Source organism: Haemaphysalis longicornis, unplaced genomic scaffold (assembly GCF_048455015.1).
Source record: "Haemaphysalis longicornis isolate Haplotype H1 unplaced genomic scaffold, Haemaphysalis longicornis Haplotype H1 scaffold_14, whole genome shotgun sequence".
In the NCBI taxonomy this organism is placed as follows: domain Eukaryota; kingdom Metazoa; phylum Arthropoda; class Arachnida; order Ixodida; family Ixodidae; genus Haemaphysalis; species Haemaphysalis longicornis.
Genome location: NW_027526245.1, coordinates 44,186,307 through 44,207,492, shown reverse-complemented (window position 1 = coordinate 44,207,492; position 21,186 = coordinate 44,186,307).

Here is a 21,186-nt window from a genome sequence, read left to right as displayed (position 1 = left end):
ACGGGCTGCCTGGTAACATCAATTCTAAAATCCGTTTTTATGCGGACGATTGCGTACTATATGACACGATTAGCTCACCGATATGTCACCAAAAACTAAACGAGTCGTTTTCTAGGTTTTGCGCGTGGTGTAAAACGTGGCAGATGACCGTAAATTTCCGCCAAACAGTATCCATGTCTTTTACTCACAAACGTTCCCTGTCTAATTTCACGTACTCGTCCGCTGACATAAACCTTCAAAGAGTTTCAGAATATAAGTATCTTGGCATTATTTTTACATGTAACCTGTCCTGGTCGAAACACATCGAATATATATGTACAAAATCACTTAAGAAACTGGGTTATCTACGGCGCACACTCAGCCAAGCACCGAAAGACACCAAACTCCTGATGCATAAAACACTTTACCGGCCGATACTCGACTACGCAAGCACCGTGTGGAACCCTTACCGAAAAGGCGAAATTAACAAAAATGAAGCTGTTCAAAAGAAAGCCATCCGATTCTTCTGTCGCAGATATGACTGTACTTTTTCACCAACCACAGCCCTCGTATCTCTAGAGCTAACCACCTTAACTGCCCGTCGTGAAATAAAATCACTAACCCTTTTTGACCCCATCATTCACTGTTCATATCGCCTCCCATCTAACAAATATGTCACATATGCAAACCCCACTCAGACCAGAAGCAATCACACCCTTAACGTTTCCCCGTATCATCCCCGCACAGACACGTTCAAATACATCTTTTTTCCGCGAACAATTGAGCGTTGGAATTCGTTGCCTGGCCTTGTGCGCTCTCTAGACTTGCGTGCATTTCCTTCTAAAATACAACTATTGTAAGCTACGCACATATACCGCATTGTTTCCTCTCCCCCTTTGTACGACTGCACTTTTGCACTTAGATGTGTATATTAGGTCGATCTACTGTAATTCCATTACCATACCGCTAAAACTGTATACTTCCTTCTATGTTGCGTTTCGAACACCTGGTTTCGTCGTTACCGTGTTTTTTCTTTCTTTTTGCTTTTGTTTCATTGTTGAACTTGTTCGATGCGTGGTTTTGTGCGATGTACCCACTCCTTCTATGGCCCCAAGAGGGGCTCCAGTATGTAAAATAAATAAATAAATAAATATATAAATAAATAAATAAATAAATAAATAAATAAATAAATAAATACTAGTATTCTTATCCCCTGTTCGTTTCACCGTCTGGTGCTCCTGGACTTTTGGTGTTTGTTCTGGGTACAGTTTCCCTAGTAATTACTCTATTGTCTCTTGGAGAGTCTTTGTTCTATCTTCGTCTTCTTTTACTATGCTCTTAAAGGTTATTTTAGCCTTTAACTGATTTCGTGCGATTTTGTATGCCAAGTTGAAAGGATTTTTTGTTAATTTTGACGTTAGTGCTTTCCAACTATTCTCTTTTGCTAGCTCTATCATGTTGTTATAGCATTCGGGCTCTTTGTAGTATTCCTTCTTATACTTCTCTCTCATGTCTCCTCTAGCTTTTTGGTATCTTCTCCCATATGCCCTTACTCTTTTGCATTCAATCTCTAACTCCATGATCCACCACGGGTTGGGCTTTTGTTTGGGTGGTTTTGTTTTTCTTTTTACCGTACTTTGCTCTCAGTATCTGAATCTTGTTTTAAAATGTATTAATTACGTTTTCTATTTCATCTGTCGGTCGAATCCTATGTGGTATTTCTTCGAACCGTACGTCGTATGCTATTTCATCTATCATTCTAGCTTCCCCTTTTAACGTTAATCCATAGACTTCTTCTACTTGGAAATTTTCGATTATAGTTGTTATATATCTGTGGTCACTATTATTGAAAGGCTTTAATACCTTCCACTTCTTAATATCTCTCGCTAAAACTGCGTTAACTATTGATAGATCAAACCACCCTCTTTCCCTACTAATGTTTCTTATTTAGTAATGTTAGTGGGGCAGGGACACAACAATTTTGCATCTTGTTTTTTTTTTTGTTCCGATAAGTAGCTAGTGACCTACTTATAACCTGTAGAAACCTCATTTGCTTCAGAGTGCGATGGTTGTTTAATTAGAGTCATTTTCAATGCGGCCAGTCGCAGTTTCGGTTTCAGCGAGTGCCGCGAAACGATGGATTTTGTGTGAACAAAGCTGACCACGTTACCGTCGGAGGGATAACACAGAGCAGAGCTGCCGTAGCACTCTCGAATCTGCATCGCCGGCAGTTTCTGCGATTACCCCCACGTACTGATCGCGCGATCCGCTTAATTAAAATGTGACCGTGGACGTGACGCAGGCGCTGTGAGTGCAAATGCTAACGCGGCTAAAGAACGACACGCGACGCTCGAGACAGTGGGTGGCAGGACACGCGCTTGGAGCAGCCGGCCGGTCTGCGTACAGGTCCGCCTACAGATGTGTGCGGCTTGGCACCGCGGCGGAAATTCGATTTTCGCTCTCGTAAACGTTGCAGATGACAATTTTTAATGCAACCCACCATCGCATCATTAACTCCTTTCTCATATAAGCTACCATGGTTGGGACTTGGGGACAATTTTGTGCAGCGGTAACAAGCTATCACTCGAGCTACCTGCGCCGGCCTGGGCCACTTCGCGACCGTGGCCGCCGCCACCTGCACAGCGACCGTGCGACTCACTCAGTGGGCTTTTCGTGACTCCGACGCGTTTTCGCGTGCAATGTAAATGCAAAGTAATAGAAACAGAGTGCCTGGAATCGCTGTAGAACTTTGGTCGCGGCCAGCTGCCCGATGAGCTGACGAAATCACGGCGCATCCGCCGCCAACAATCAAATCGTTCGTTCTCGAGAGCAGAAGCTCCGCCCTCCGGCCCTCCGATTGGAGCGGCGAGCCGGGTGAGCCGGCGAAAAATGTCGGCAGTGCGGAAGCGGCAAACACAAACTTGTGACGTGTTTGGATGTTGTTTATTTGAACAATATCGACGGGATGTCGATTGCGCGTGGTCCTCTGCTGGCTGCTCGGTTGCGTTTCGCACACTTTAAAATTGATTTTAAATATGTTCTAGGCTGTATTCGCCGCTGATATTTTGCAGATAATGTATATGTGTTCACATCAATCTATCTTCAAAGTTATCTCGCCTTCAAAATTTTGTGTCAGTACCTCTTTAAAGCATTAGTGACGATAAGCTCTGAAACTCTTTCCCCTCTTTCATCAGTTGTCTGGCTGCCACATATTTGATTTCGCGCGTTAAAGTCTCCACCTATTAATACCTCTACCGAACTATGCCTTTGCACCATTTCTTCTATTTTTGAAAGTTCACTGTTTATGTCTCCGTTAAATGTGGAGTGACAACTTATTCTTAGTATTTCTCTGTTCCCCTTTCTTATATTAGCGGCAACTAAGTTTCGAGCTATAAAAACTGGGAACACTGAGAGGTTTTTGTGGATTATAATGGTAGATTTGGTGTCTTTGCTGGCTGCGATTATATGTTTAAGAGGAAATCCTATAATTTTTTTGAGGGTATCAGGTTCTTGTATTAAAGAAATATCTGATTGTTTATCTTGTTTTAAATTATTGAGGGATGAATTTGCTTTGTATGCTCTAGCTAAGTTAACCTGGAGTATGTTGAGTTCCATTTGTGAGTTAGGTACTACATTTTCAGTGATGCTAGACATTTTAGCTAAGGCGAGTGGTGATCCTCTTGCGTTCCTGTTCAATCTTGAATGCCACCAAGACTAAAACAAAGGTACAGCCTTTGGAGATGAAAATCTTTTTCTCCTATAAAAATTTAATTGAAAGTAAAGCGTGCACTTGGCACCTCAAAACCAATTAGTAATTCTCTGGTAATTCCAAAAGATGTAGTAAAAGTGCAAAGTTTGGTATTGCGAACACTGAAAAGATCATTGCGGAAATCTGTGTAACAAGCTTTACAAAGCAACATGAAGTTTCTATAATTATAGATAGAAGTTTTTGTAACCGTAAAATGCAAATATACGTCTAATTATATTATTTATGGGTATGCGGCTTCATTTGGGGTTAAAACACCCAAATCTCCTTTCTACCCTAATCTTCGGCATCAATGCACCAAGGCATTTTAAAGGGCGAAGAGATCGTCTTAAGCTGAAAGCTTTTTTTTTGCTAGCTCGATTTTACTTGTATCAAGTTTGTTATTTGAGATCTCTAGAAAACTTTGACATAAAAATTAAAGAAGCGCTGCTCACTGTGATGCACACGTAGGAAGCAATGTATCAGTCGAAAACAGGAACAATAAAGAGAGTGAATTCAGAATTTCTAAAAAAATTTGAAAGTACACATTTTCTCATTTTCTTCCCTATGAACTGAAAAGGAATTCTGTTTATTGATCGATGGCCTGTGGAGTTTATTGCGTGCGTTTATTAGAAAGAAATTATTTACTGCGGCGCTGTTACTGGATACGAGAGCTTAAAGCAGTAGATCATTATGGATCACACCAAGTAAAAAGCACTAGAGTCCACACTTTCTTGGGCAATTATATTTAACTCACTAAATTACTGAACAGAACCTCCCTTCTTCAAGACACATCGGCTCGATGTGGGCTCCCTGGTAAACAGCCAGGGAGCCCATCCGCCGCATCTTGACCACGGTTGGTGACAGCAATGGTTTGTGTTTTCTTACTTCACAAACCTCACCCATAAACACATCGTCACTGTAGGTCACAACGAATGTTCGGAGGCTCGGGGCCGCGTTGTAGCCACTACCACCACCAAGGTTACAGAAGGTGAGCCATGCAGGCTAGAGTGAGGATAAACATACGGCGCTGTTTATCGCCCTTTGAAATAGAAATGAAAGGTTACTCAGAAAAAATTATCTTTGTAACAAAGAATATCACCTGCGTTTTCTTCTGCAGTTTTTATTTTCGTTGTGCCTGTGGACTTTCTCACGCCAAAAATCATGGGCCGTTGAATACGTCATCCAAAGTTGCTATGTCCGGGTAGAAGCAGTTTTTCCAGCTCGAGTATAAATACACAACGTGTCTTGCAAAAACATTGGCTTTTTGTAGGTCTTGAAACTCTCTTTCCAAGGATAAAGCCGCCGTCTTTGCAAGAATGTGGTTACAGATACAAAAGCGGACTTAAACAGTAGCTTTCACCACAATGTCATTACCGGATTGCGGTAGCTAACATGAACGTTCTAATTTCATCTTCCGGTGTTTTTCTGTCGAAGTTTTGATTTTGCATGTTTTTTGTAATGGTTACTTTTGAGCCGCAACTACCTCTGACGTTGCCATGTTACACCTACTGAGTTGCCAAACTGCAGAAATGCCAAATAACACGTTATCGAAGTCGATAAAAAATGTACGAGCTGCTCTTGACTTGTGTTTTTAACTTGTTCTGTTCAAGTGCCTGCCTCAAAATCCGGCGAAGTATCCATGCCCCAAAAATTGCCCTTGCACAAGCTGTGGAGCCAAAGGATACTGCGCAATCCCGAGAAAAGCCAAGTAGTCGTCGTTAGTATGTAATGATGACAAAAAAACCACGTGTGTGCTGTCTTAAAAATTGCATTTTTCGATAAATAAGCATTTTAAAACGGTAATATCTTTTTGAAAAATTGTAATTTTCTTAACACGTGTAGAAAACTGCCCGCTTCATCTGGATGTTTAGATTTTATATTTTTGAGAAATAAACGAAAGCTCCTTTCAGTTGGAAATGTTGAATCTGCATTGTTCTTTCAAACTTGTTTTCGTTACGTTCAAGTTTAGGGCTGGCGATAAACTTCAGTCTTGGCGCGCCAGTTTAAATAAAATTAACGATGTGAGAGCTTTTCTCCAGAATAGTCTGATGCTGTTGGTTCTGTGCTATACCGAAGTGCGTGTGGTGCTAGTGTGGGACTAATAATCAGTAAATACACCGACGTTTATGGGAATTTTTTTGGTTTGATTCTAATGTATTCAATTACCTTTGCCATTCTAATGATTCCACATTGTCTGCTTGGCCGCACCACGTGTTCGGCGTTTTAGGAGTGCACCTCGTATCAGCCCCGTCTCAACCTTATAGCAGGATCGTACGAGCGCTACCCCACTGCATAGTTTGTCCACCGCGGTAATGTAACCTGAGTTCTCATTACCCAAATGCTGTTTTGTTCATGAAACCGGAACAATAATATTGTAAGGCTTTTAGGTTATATAATAAGAACATTCGTTTGTATGAAGAAAATTATTTATGAGGTTTTCCTCAGCCAGGAGCAAACACAATGTATACAATGAGTAAACTTATCGGCATTCGTATCTTGAGGTATATCTTCTGTGTTAATGTAAGCAAAATGTTGTATGCTTTCGCAATAAACCACTCGTACATAAGTTGACTGTTTCTGTGTCGTTAAAATCGGGCATACCCTGCACATCACACACCGGAGCTACGTACAAGAATACGACTTTAAATAGTTATGCTTCGAGAAAATACGAAGAATATGTTTAACTGTATAAAACAACCTCAGTTGGTTCTCGCGGCGAATGACTTTTCTCAGTTGTAAACAGCAGATGGCGTGAGCCAGAAACAGCTGCCCCCAATAGCAATGGGGTTTTAAAAAAAACTTTTATAGTACGGGTTAACGACTGCGGTTGATCTCCGATTCAGGTTTCAGTTGTTAGGGAAAATAAAACAGCCTTCAATGGCCATTTATTTATTTCTGGCAGAGTGTCCAAAAAATGGTTGCGGCAGGATGTAGATACACACTCCAATTTAGTCTAAAACGGGCTTACCGGAAAAATTGCAAAACAAGCAAAACGCATTATCCCTAACATACTCCTAGTGCTGCCATCGCTTCAAGGCTGCTTATAACCTTAAGAGAGTGACATGAGGCAGATTGCACGCAAGAATCGCAAAAATAAAACTAAGAAATTGCCGCGGCCTTTGCATCTTCGAAAGCAACAGATAGGTTATTAAATATCGTCAGGTAATTTGTACACATACTCTGACCATCTTCCGCAGTTTTGTACCTTTTACACATTATGGACCACCCGTATTAGGCATAATTAGGAAGCGCTATGTTCTGGGCCTGTTTGGGCACAGCTCTGTGTATATTGAGCGCTTCCTTCGCATGGCTGGAATAAATTGTTCGACAAAACCTTCTGGGTAACCTGGACACGACCGAATTAACTGGTCGTAAGGCAACGATACTTAGTAGGACTTGATTGGTGTCTAGTTGGTTTATGACATACGAATGAATAGGTTTTCGCAAACGCCGAGGATGAAGACAACAGAGGACCAGACGATCACGATGACAGGGTACCGTCACACAGCAAGAGGACAAGATACCCTCACACAGGGTGACCCTCGTCTTATCCTCTCTTTTCTCCGTCCACATCTTTTGCGCAAGCGTATTCCTTTGTACGGCAAGAATACAGACATCTGGCAGCTAAGCAAACACTACTTTTTGCGCACTACTTGCCACGAATGGAGCTCTGTTTTCTAAATTTGTGAACACCAATTCGGTTTGTGTTTTAACAGGTATTAAACCCAGCAAACCACGTTACGTCATGCAGATATCCTGGACACGTCAGCAATCGACATTGCATATGACCAGGAGACGTACCGTTGGGGTCAAAATATACATATATTCAACGTTGATACAACTGCAAAAACCCCATCCAAATCTTACAAAGCGTAACGTAGAATAGACCTCTCATGGTACTTTTGCATTCTGTTTAAGGGACGTTACCCTAGTTGTACATCTTATGGATGTTGTAGTGGTACGCATGCAAGACGTATATAGATATCTGTTCTACATTGTTTTTCTGTCTTTGGCACAAGCTTTAGCTTGTTATATTCATGACTAGTGTACGTCAGTATGGTATTGTTGAGATGAACTTTTATGCTTGAAATTTACATTCTTTATACATTATTTTGGAGTTTGGCCAGCCCCCTTTACAAGTGGGCCTACGTGTTCTGGGCTTTCACACTTCAAATACATGTCTTGCTAGCTATTCAGCACTGTTTTCTGTTACTTGGCACCTGGTTTCTAGATTAATGTGTTTACATCTTTAAAGTGCTCCATACTGCAAGAAGTATTATATGTGAAGGGCCAAGCTGACAAAAGACTCTTTAAGAAGCACATCTCTAAACAAGAAATGTCGCATTGAAAACAAGTAGCAGTAAGTAACAGCAAACCAGTCCTGATCAGGACAGGCGCCCTTGACACTACGGCAACCACAGTAGCGTCATCGAATTGTACTACACAGCACGAGTGTACAGGCCTTCTTCAAATAACCTATCAGAGAAACCATTCAAATTGTAAACTAATTAAAATGACAGTCTTGCCAACCTAGCTGTAAGTGTGTGCAGCTGGGTAGTAAGAAAGCTTTGAAAGAACACATAAAACACAAGGTTCAGGTAAAACATTTTATACTGACTTCCAAATTATGTCATATGCTTTCGCAACACAACCACTCTAATTTTGATTCCTATATGCCCGGGCCCACAGGGTACGCATTGTATATTTACAAGAATAGTACAAATACTCATGACTGTAAATAAGCCACACAGAGCAGAAAGGTTGACAAAAAATAGAAAAAAAGCAAATTTGGAAACCCAGGGTACAAGCACAACATAGTTATGCAACTTGAAACATCTCACATTAACTGAAATACGTGGATAACAACGCCAGAAAAGTGTGGGAACAAAATATGATTGAATGGTGGTTACAAAAACAAAGCAAATTTACGAAACTAAATAGTTCACCTATAGTGAAAAGTTTGGTGAGCAATAAAACAAAAGCACCATGTAAACACAGAAGTGTTGTTGAGCGGTGGTTGTGAGTGCCGTACAAATTTAAGCTAATTTAAACAAACAAACATCTAGGGAAATGGCTATGAACACTAGAAAAGGTGCGTATACAGAAATGACTGTACGGCAGTTACAAGAGCAGTATAAATTCACGTGATGAAATTAATTGCACTTAGTCAAATGGCAGGACAACAATAAAACAACAAAAAACTTTAGAAACAGCTTATTGAATTCTGGTTAGAAAAACAATACAAATTTATACTATTTCAATATTTCACACAAAGTGATATAATTTGGGAACAAACGAGAGAATGGGGAACACGAAAATGATTGAATATTAGCTACAACAAGAGAGATTTACACGACTTCGCGATTCACACCAAATGATGCGCTCAAAGAACAATCACACAAAACAAAAACGCATGGAACCACGGAAATGATTTAATGGTGGTTCAATGGTCCATGCCTCCATCATCAGTTGTGGTTGGATTCCTGAACATTGCGTTCTTCTTTGTAGCCAGAAACTGCCAAAATAGTTGCAGACCGAATTGGTTCGAAAGTTAGTAAAAATTTTATGCTCCAAAGGCTGAAACAAATTTAATACCTCTTTTAGCCATAAAAACTACGAAGCCGCAGGTTGTCGACAAAACTGATATTTGCGCAGGATGTGACTGGGAATAAAAATCTGTGCTGTATATATCGTCTGGTGAAATAATTTGATATTGTGGCAACATGAAGATATCTAGTTACACACAATGTAGGATGCAACTAGCAGGAGGAAAAAAGCGTGCTTTCCTTTTTCCCAAACCAGGAGATCTCCCTTGCCAAGTTGACCGTGAACAGTAGCTTGAGCAGGCGCCTTGTGCAGACTGTTGCAGTAGCACCTCCCTTGCAAGCCAGTTCTTCAATCTAGGCATGGGTACATGAAAATCTGTTTTATTATTACAGTTTTTAAGACTGCTATGATACAGCATGGCCGTCTTCCATTTTCCCTGAAAAAGATAGTGCATGACAGCTGCATCTTACCGGTACTCACCTATGGGGCAGAAACTTCCAGGGTCATAAAAGGGTCTAACTTAAACTAAGGACAACTTAGTAGGCAATATAACTCTAGATTATGGGTGTAACATTAAGGGAGAGGAAGAGAGCGGAATGGATATAATTTATTTTCAGCATAGGCACTACTAAGGCAAACTTAAAACTAACTATGTCTGCTAATGTGAGGTACCACTATTTATAAGAACTATATTTCGTGAATGGGGACTCTCAGCACATTTTAGCCCAGGTACAGGTTCCATCTGAACTTGCAGGTTCCATCTGAACTTGCACCATCCCAAATGTCTTAGGAGGTTTGGGAATGTTTGCGAGGCTCACAAAGTTCCTGTGCATATGCAATGCAATAAAAATTGTGCTACGGCGCAGACAACGGTGTCCATAGTATTCGAAGGCGGCTTTTGTGCACCTGATTTCTATCGAACCCTCGTTATCGTAACGAACTTCATCTCAACCCGAACAGTTATGACATGACTACGGTGTTGAAAACTTGATATAGTTGCTAACGAAAGCAATAAATTGTATACATGCCAATTTTCAGTAAAACACAATTTGAAACCGATGAATATGTCGAGACAGCTCTTCAGTTTTTTCCAACCCCTTCAGTCGCAAAGAACAAATCCTGGCCTACTCGGGATGACGTTCGTAGAATTCAAGAATGTATCTTACTGCCTCTTCTTGGACTGAGCAGCCTGACCACTAACCAGCTTGATTTTACTTTTAAGGTTTTCTCCTCCTGCTGGTCCTGCTCTTCTTGAGTGTAGTTTTACTATAACGCCTATCTGAATATTGGGATGATGTGGCTGTGGCAAATGCACCAAAATATCCCTCCAAATCCGAACAAACATAATATTACTGTATGTTTGCCATACAGGTTACTCGTTTTGCAGAGTAAGACTGCATACTGGTTAGAAGCCTGGTATAAAACCAGCGCGCGCCTATACACACAGCAGGTAATTTGGAAATCCACCTACATTTTTTGTGCCCCATAGTGCATTTCGGCACACTTTCATGCCGTGACAACGTAAAGTGACTAGATACCATAGTTTAAAAGGCGAAAGGCGGAACTGGTTCTGATAAATAGGGATTCTGAGGGTTCCCTCAGGTTTCTCAAACTTAACACACTAAGTAGCTTAAATCGGTCTAAATGGGAATCACTAAGCTCACACGTGGAATTGTTTCGGTGTCCGCGCTTGCGTCGAGCGGTGATGTGGCCCCGAGCTAGCACATCAGTACGGCTAGGTTCCGCTGTCTCCCCCTTTCAATGACGCTCCTTGCCGTTGGTTGTCTTTCTGCTGACGCACGTCCGGGCTACAGCGGCGGCGTCCGCCTCACTGCCCGGCCGTGGCCAACGCTTCTGAGTTCGCGACTTCGCCCCTGCGAATCCTAGGTAACGGTAGGTACAATCTCTGGTTTCACTCTTTGTGGAGCCACACGTGTGAGTTCAAGTCACATCGCATGAGGAACTATGGTGGCTGGCTGTCGTCTACAGCTTTGCTTTCCAAGCACTTTTGCAGCGCAGATTGTAACCATTGTTTCCAACCGCGCTTACGATATTTTAGCCCGCAGCTCACCACAGAAGTTTTTTGACAGGAACATGCATGAATTGCTATCAGACCACGAACGGTTACAGCAACATCGAGAGTTTGGCATTTACCGTGAGGTCCTATATGGTCCAACACTTCTTTACCAGTACCTGAAAGGTTGATGCTGTAAAATGTAAAGTGACGTGTTTTTTTCTCATATCTACTATGCCTCACCGCTGTGCAATGAAGATTGCTTAGCCTGTCCCCACGATGTCATACTGCATGGTAATCTAATAAGAAACCCCCTTTCGCGGACACCGTGCATAGGATAATTTCATTCTAGGTGCTGTGTATTTGGTTTCTGTTCAGGGAAGTGATCACGAGATTGGGTGAATAGAATACAACATTTAGTCTTGTAGAGGGTCAGACCGTTACTCTCTGCTTTATAGCTACCTGTATACATCGTGGTGTACAATAGAAGAACCTTCCTGAATGAACAGCTCCAGCAGAAACGCAGTGATACGCAATTAATTTTGCACCTGACTCATTTATGCTATCACGATACCTGTCAGGGTGTATACATGACAACCCCTCTCCGCGACAAACCCAGTCGCATCTTCCTGTATAGTCTATGCAAGGTGACGGACATTGTTCTTGTTCGTTTGCATTGTCTTTTGTTTTAGCATCGGTTTGATGCACTCTTAAAGGGGGGTAATGCCGCGAACCACGTATGGGTTTGTTTATTTATTGTTTGTTTTTACTGCCCGACCACGCCCGGCTCTGTTATCTGTGTCCCAAGCGAAGCGCGTCGTTCAGTCTTTATTTTTTATGCCGCAAGGGATATCTCATTCAGATAAGCAGACTGTTTCATCCTTACGTCACTAGCCCAGAATAATATTCTCTGATCTACAATGTTCTGGATGTAAATCGACGGTTCCAGAAACACTCGCGCCGAAACGTCGCGGCATTTCTTTCGATGATTCGTTTGAGTTGTTAGGGGAGCACTGATTGATTGATTTTAGGGTTTAACGCGCCGACGCAACGCAGGCGATGAGGCGCGCCGTAGTGGAGGGCTCCGGATTAATTTTGACCACCTGGGGATCTTTAACGTGCGCCGAAATCTCGTACACACGGGCGTTTTCGCTTTTCGCCTCCATCAGAAAAGCGGCCGCCGCGGCCGGGAATCGAACCCGCGACCTCGTGCTCAGCAGCGCAACGCCTTAGCCACTGAGCCACCGCGGCGGGTTGTTAGGGGAGCACAAGTTCGCTCCAATAAAGGTGTTTTTCTTGAAGAAAACTGCGTCGTTTTTGGCTACGTGACATCATAATCCTCGCCATGACTATCTCATGACTACAACCAGGAAGTATTTTGTGCGTAAATAAAAAAACTTGTAGTCACTAGCCAAACGTTTATTAAAAACATAAAAAAATACGTTTCGCCTTCCCTACGAAAGCCTTGTTCACTTTTTGTATTTTTATACTTGTCCCACGTGATTCGCCTTATTGAAATCATTATTTTTATCCAACACATCCTAGTCGCATCAATTTGAATGTTAACCCAAACAATGACCCGGCTCGGCAGGCTCGGCAGCACGCCATCAATGGCCAACCGTCATTTGCAACGGCTGTTCGTTGCGGAGCTCCTGTTCCTGGCCTCTGCTTTCGGAATTCACGGCGAGCTGTTTCATGCTGCTGATACTAACCCTTTCTTCTAGATACTACTAAGCCCAGTCATCCCAGCCACCCGGACGCAAGACGTTTCGGCTACCCCGGATATTCGACACAGCACATATCGCCAGTGCCCATCGGCGCCGCCAGAGGATGATCTCTTTGCATCCCGGTTTCTTGGTTTGTCACGCGCCACCGACTAAACCCCTTCGTCACATCACCCCGATAAAAGCCTCTGCTCTATCGACACGCTCTTCAGTTGGCTCGGCAGCACCCCAGCGATGGCCAACCGTCGTTTGCAATGGCTGTTCTTTGCGCGGGTAAAAAAATTGTTCCTCATCATTTGATAAACGCACTTCGTATGCCACCTTGCTAACGCTGGCGAGTCCAGGCTGTGTTTGGGTAAAGTCCTGAGTCTTCCAAGTATCGCTGCCATCTGTTCATGAGGACGTGCTCAAGGACCTTCCCCACTGAAACAGAAACAAAACCAACATGCTAAACATCAGTGACGGTGAACTCACGCTTAAAAGGTATATTTCACAGTGAAAAACGCTGTGATGGTCGCTTGCTGCTTTCCCACAATATTATCGCTTGCTGCTTTCGCACAATTCACTAGCCGACCCTCGAAAGAAGCAACGTCACTAACCCCGGTATTTACAAGCAGCCATCGGTATTGTTGGTATCGGTATTGTTACAAGCAGCCATCGGTATCGGTAAAGAGGTTGTTAGGTTCAGGTCAAAGGTGCCATGAAGACAAAACAGAAGTTTGGTCCATTCAAAAAATTGCCTTGTTAGAATCACACTGACGCCACTTTTAACGTTAACTTCGTTCAAATAAGCGGTATAATTAGGAAAAAAAGAGAAAAGCCGTGCGACTGACTTGCACATTTCTCGCAACGGAACCCATTATGTCATACCAGGCAGCTCTGCGATTGGCGGAGGCCGGCAAAAGCAAACGCAAATTAGGCAGAGCCTATAAGCTTATCGAACGGGCTAGTTTTGCTTAAATGTACGCCACATTCTTTTTAAGGAGTAAGAGTGGTGGGACCGATAGTGGAAGTTATGAAAGCATACGTAAACACAGAAGTACCGATGTGCACTTCTCCAAAGTTTGGTGCCAAATCTGAAACAGTAGGAACAGACACTCTTCAGTGTCAAAGCGGTAGCGAAGCACGGGGAGAGGTGTTCCCCGAGTGACACTACACGTACAGACAGCGTGGTAACAACTTAAGATATAGAGCGCCAAGTGCAGTCGTACTCGGGACAAGAAACTTTAAGAGGAGCAATGATTCCTATTAATTACTTTGAGAATATCAGCATAAAAATAGAGCGGGTAGGCGTCGTTTTTAAGGGCAGTGTGATTAAGTAGTGTGGATTTATTTATTTATTTATATATTTATTTATTTATGTAATTATTTATTTTCTTATTTTTTATTTATTTATTTTGTTTGTTTGTTTGTTTTTTGTTTATTTACTTTACCCTCAGGGAATAGAAACATTCCAGATGGTACGGCGCACATAAAAGAGAAAAAAGATGTCAAAAGCACGCGACAAATGTTTAACGATTGTACACACAAAAATATACACTACTGTTAAAAAAACGTACATGATAAAGCAAATGCTCTAAACGCAGCCATAAACGCAATCACACTCGGAGCAAAAGAAACGCAAATGGTAAACGCGCATCATTCGCCGTAAAAGAACACGGAAACGGTGGATCGACACAAGCTTACAATACACTTTAAAAGGAAACAATAAACACAATAAAAGCACTCCTTATTATGAAGTACACGACAAAAAAAATTAAAACAAATTTGACTCTGACAATGCTTCCCGGAAATGGTCAGGGTTAGTAATGCAAGCTAATGAAGGAGGCAGGTGGTTGCACTCACGGTACATTTTTGGCAAACAAGAATGAGAGTAGGTGACAGTGTCCTGGAGCGGGATATGAACTCTGTGACGATGGTAAAGCGTTCAGATATGAAACGTGCGGGTTGTAACTGGCGTGATTTGAGTACATTGTTATTATAATACACTTTCTGAAACAGGCACAGACGGGGCAGTGTCCTACGTGTAGCGAGAGGAGTTGGGTTCAGACTGTACTTCATAGAAGTTACACTGGCCGCACGATGATAGTCAGTAGGTATAGATCTCACAGACCAGCTTTATACAGCTTCAGGATTAGTATTTCCAGGATCCAAAGTTCACGAAGCATACTCTAGTATTGGACGCACGTAAGTAACATATAACTGTTTTTGAGAGAAGAAGGTGTTAAGAAAAAGTTCCCTTTAAGTATCCCAGCATGCGGGTAGCCTAAGATGTTATAAATCAATGTGTTGACTCCAGGAGAGGTTGTTAGGTTTGTGCACGCCAAGTTATTTATATTCAAGTACGGACTCTAGTGGGGTACTTTTAGAAAATAACAAGTACAAATTAATTGATTACGGGATATCCTTATCACTTCACATTTCGTTATGTTGAGCTCCATATGCCAGAGCCTGCACCAACCAGAAATATTATTCAGGTCAGATTGTAGGCATTTAACGTCAGAGGAACCAGTAATGTTACTATAAAGCACACAATCATCAGCAAAGAGGCGAATATAAGAAGAAATATCCGTAGGCAAGTCTCCAATGTATATCAGAAAAATTAACGGTCCTGGAACAGAGCCCTGAGGTACACCTTAGCGCACAGGTATTTCAGGGGAGTGAGTTTGGTTGGAAGACACAGGCTGAGTTCGGTTAGAACGAAACACTTCCATCAATTGTGAAACTTGCGGATTAATTTTCAAATTACGTAATTTCAAAAGGAGAAGTTGATAATTACTTCATCGAACGCTTTGAAAAAAATCCAGAAAGACACAGTCACTTACAAAAGAGGAGTCAAGAAATTCAAGCAAGTGATTTGTAAACGTTATAAGTTGAGTTTCGCAAGATACTTTTTTCTAAAACCATGATAGGAATTACGAAAAAAAACTGATTGGACTCAAAAAAGTTAACTAAATGGGTGAATATTATGTGTTCGAGGGTTTTACAAGGGATGGAAGTATTTTGAGCTGGGATGGTAGTTGGAGGGGCTATGCTGTTCAGCTGAGTGGAACCACCCTGCCAGTCTTGCATTCCCTGGGCAAATAACCCTGGTCAACAGATTTGGTGTAAATGAAATGCAATATATCTGAGCTGTACACTTTATATTCTGAAAAAAGTTAAAATTTATATCATCAGGACCACAGGATGACGACCTTTTTAGTTCAGATAATATGGATGCCATACCAGCAGGATCAAGAGATAAAGGATCCATGAGGAAAAATTAAACTATTGCTTGTAGGGGAAATCACTTATTAAGAAGTCAGAGGAATTCGCGAAGCTATCATTAAATACAGAGGCACAGAAATGGTTCGGAATTGATAGTTCCGGCATGCCCACAAGACAAATATTACAGACCTGCTTTGACTTCATAGTGTACCAAAAACGCTAAGGGTTAGTTTTGAATAAGGAGGGTACGGGTTTAGTGGGAAAAAAATTACTTTTAGCCCTTTTAAATACTTTCGCGTATGATGCTGCTGCTACCTTATATGCAGCCCACCGCACCGGAATTGACGAATTTTTAGCATCGCGGAAGAGCCTGCTTTCTTATAAGATAATCTTTGAAGATAATGAGTATATCAGGCAGCATTAGTATTGCTGTCCACATTCCTGAAAAGTAGGTTTTTTATCAATTATTTCTAAAACCTTAAATGTGTAACAGGACCATAAGTGTTCATTGCTTTGTTCTATGTCAGATAGCAGAAAAGTATCCATAAAGGCGCAAAGGTCAGCGTTTGTAGCCCCGAAGTTAGCTCTGTTATAATCTCTGATTTGTTTTAGCTGCTTAAGTTTTCTATTGGGAGGAAGAGAAACGGTAAAGTAAAGCACGGCGTGTTCACTTAACTCAGGCCATACCCAGCTTTCCCGCTCAAAAGTCTAACCTCTCAGGAACCTAGGAAAATTACTTCAGGAAATTGATAATTGGTACAAAGCAAGACTTCGACGGGAAGATAGAAACACTACAAGAACTTTTGAGGATTCTGAATAGTTTATATGTATTTCGCCATCAAATTTTACTCCCCATGCATTTCTATGGTGTAGTTTCCATGGCTCAGGAACCTAGCCGCAAAACGTGCAAGACTTCAAACTGTGCGAAAAGCAAGTTTTCACCCCAATATTAGCAGCGCGAAAGAACTTTACATTACGCTAATTAACTACAGATTAATTGCTGTTGAACGGACGGCCATGAGCGGGAAAGCTGCACATGCACATCCGTAATGGGGGATGTTATGTCAGGCGATGACGTCAGAATTAAGTCAAGCAAAGAAGACGTTGTAGGCGTGACACGTGTTGGTTGACAGACGAGCTGTGATAAACTAAATTCGGAACAGACATTAAGAAAACACGAAGCCTCGGCAGACGCAGGATCTGCAAAGGTACCTGTATGCGCCCATTTAATGGTTGAAAATTTAGTCACCGACAAGGAGAAGTGGGACACCCGGATACTGCACTGCAATCTGGTTAAAGCAATCGTGAAACTCTCGAAAAACCACCAGTACTAGATGGGTACCGATAACTAATGCCAAATATAAATTTCTTCAAATTGTAGGTTATGCAACAACAAAGAATCTCTAGATTAGAATGAAGCATGATTAGAAAAGACTCCAAATAGCCACTAAGAGACTTCAAAACACCACCACAGATTTTTTAACCATTGTCATGTGTATACACCACGTACTTTTTGTTGCCCTGAAATAGCTCATTGGACGCTATGTTACTCGACAGCCATGTCTCGGTAAGTGCAACAATATCAGCATCGGAGACATGTATTCAGGCGCTAAGGCTTTCCTTTTAAGTGCGAAGGCACTTTATAGCGGACCCTGAATCACTCGTCCGCCGTCCGCGCTCCCCCTCTCCCCTAGCAACGGCGCGGAGGAGGAGAGAGAGCGTGCGTAGCAACGGTCTCGGCGTAGCAACGGTCTCCTGCTCGACGTAGCTGCGGGCGGCGCGCCGCTGCGCCGGTTCGCTTCGCGTTCCGTCCGCGTGAGGGCGCTCGCTCGTCGGCTCCGCATTCCGACGCTCGAGGGCGCTCGCACGACGGCGCGCCGCTAACGTCCGGTTCCGTAAAGCAGTCGAGTTTCCGTAGCGCTTCGTCGTTCTAGATGGATCCTTCGCGGGCTTCGCAGTCAACTCCGCAAGCAACGGAACCTCAAACAACGAGTGAAATACGATCCGAAGCGAGCATTCCACCCGTCGTTGGAGGTGTCGTCGCCGCGGGAACGTCGTCGTCTACCGAAGACAAGGCCGCGTCGAGGAGGTCTCGCGACGCCGAACGCAAGCGAGCGAAGCGGGCCGCGAACGCCGAACTCCGAGCTCGAGAAGCGGACGCGAGACGAAAGCGTAGAGCGGACGAAGGTGCGGAAGGTCTCGTCAACGACGCGGCTCGCAAGCGTCAACGCCGTACGTAACGTGCGTAACATGCGAATGCCAAAGACTTTAACATAGCGCTTCTCCGGATCAAATCGGGTAACTTCGGGTAACTTCGGGCGAACTCGGGCATTCGCACTTTGCCATCTTCCCTCTCACTTGGGAAATGCTTGTCTTTTTACTGTACAGGCTACGAATGTTCGTGTAGAGGACGGACTCTTTATTGTCATGTTTCGGACCATCATCCCTCGCGCTCTCCTGCCTACTGCTCGGCTGTCCATACATCCTTCCGGAACGCGTCGACGGCGGGGATGATACAGCAGGTGCTGAGGCAGAGGTTCTCGCTTTTAGTTCATGCACACAGTCGGCGCTAGCGCTGTACACGTACCTTTTACCACCAACAGAGAGACTATTGTGGCGTAAATTGTAAGAGGTGTTAGGGCCTTTCCCGTACTCCAGTGATTTCTTGTGGGCAGTACTCGTGGATAGTGAATGGTCATCTCTAATATAAAAGTCTGTATTGTCCCGCAACGATCGCTTTGACTTCACCGGTTTTTTTACGAAGCAAATTTTACTGCAATAGGCCTCTTATTTGGAGCATACAGGCCTATCCTCTGATTGCGCTCAGTATTATCTGCGGCAATATCTAAGCCTAGTTTTTAAGATGCAAGCGACACAGTCTTCTGTTCTTATTCTTACCAAATTTTCTTGGGGTTGTCTGCGAAACCGAAAAACGAAAGATTGCCGCCGTACTCCTAGTAGGGTAATTCAAAAGTTTACATAATTCATACAGTGTTTATTTGGATAATTTAGGACTCTTAACTGTGTACACTTGTGGACCAGGAGAACTGCGTCGGTGAACTGTGTGGATTATTCTACAAAACCAGTGAATGAGGAACTGCTACATAACCTTATGCGAGAAGATTGCGTTATCTTAAACGTAGACGATCTCAGGGAGTGAGTGCACTGTTTAAGGAGGGATAGAGACGTTTTCTAGAAAAAACGCTTAAACGGGGGACATAATGTCATGAGCAACCCTTCGAAAAAGTATGGCAGCAATCGAAGAAGATGAAGAAAACAGGCCGGAAGAAACAAGAGCGAATCTCACAGAAGGGGAATGATTACACTGACGGTAATCCTACGACCCCAAAGTTTGAACGGGGGTATGGAGGCGGGGCAGAATAAGAAAGACCATGGCACATTGCTTGAATGACAAATTGCCCTTGGTTTTAGTACATCTGTACCTTTCGGCCTTCCTGGTCGTCGAGGTTTTTTCCCTGACAAGTAACTGATACTCCTTGCTTGAATGAATTACCTTGACCAGTTCTTCATTTTCGGTTATATGTACATAGTATTGCTCACACCTCATGTGTAAATTTATCTTAAGGAACATCATTGATCTGAGTATGGTCCGCACTTTATTCATCTTGGAAACCATCCTTTTCGCTAATGCGTTTGGGCCTGGCAAGCACATGGCGTACTCGACGGTTTTCTTGATATCGTTGCAAAGCACGTCAATTGCTTCGAAGTCCTCAAGCAAGCTCACCACCGTTCATCAAACGCAGAAGGGTGTGCTGAATTGCTCTTGGGTGGACTGTTGCTTAAAGAAAACAGCTCAGACTTTGCGATTAGGCTAGAAACACACAACAAAGGCGCTGTGTTGGGTGTTTCTTGCTTAGTCCGTCGTCTGCGTTGTTTTGCTGATCTTCCTGAAACAGAGTTATTTGACTCTTCTATTCCTGCAGCTTTTCATTTGTGATTCAGGGCAAATAACGCCCGTCTTCCATACTTTCTACCGAAGACGCGACAAAGCGCTGTGCAATAAGCAGGCTGCTGGGACAGCGGGAGCACAGCCACAAAACAGATACATGTCCTGCGAAAATCGGGGTGTCTTCTCAGCTTAGGTATAACGGGGCTAGGAAGGGCAAGGAGAGGAGGAGAAGGAAGAAAACGTGGCTGGCCAGGCTGTACTCACGAAACGGACTCCGGCTTTCTCAGACCATCGGCAGACTATGACAACTACTCAACGACGGCGACGAGTTCAGGCTACGGTCCTGGACCGAGACCCTTTGGCCACGACCCCTCGCTGGCTCGAGTTTACGTAAGGAGTATCAGCTAAGCTTCCTGGCTGGGACGATAGGGCAATGCACCAAAGTCAGTTCAAGACCGCAACCAAGGCTACGCTTCCTGGGCTCTTGGAGGCGATGGCTGGGCTGACTAGCTGAAAGCACGACGAGACGCGACAGTCGCCTTGATCAATACAAGCATCGCAAAACATGGTCTATAAGCTGAGGCTATAGCTTCCTTAAAGACGGTCTCGCGAAAACCAACCCAGAGAACCCTCTTTAACCACATTTAGTTGATTGTTTCGTGCTATGAAATACCGTCCGCGCCACCTAAATCTTGACGTGTGTCCTACCCGCTTGCTGGATTTATGTAACATCTATACAGGCTGGCAAGGACCCAGTTGTTTGAGCAACGTGTTTTTTTTTTCAATACGACACACCCAGCAGCTCTCGTTCATCTCCGTGGTCCTGCACTGGCAAGAGAAATCCATTTGCGACGTTTAAGCACGAATAGTTCCGGTAATTGTGTGTTTGAAGTCTCAGAAAACCATAAAAAGTAAAGGTACCTCGGCAACAATGTTCGGTGGTTGGGTGCATGCTAACGCATGACCGCTACAGACCCGATGTCTGCGTACGGGCGGTGCTAGACTTTCATTTCATTTCATTTTATTACCTTAAGGGTCCCCGGAGGGACATTACATA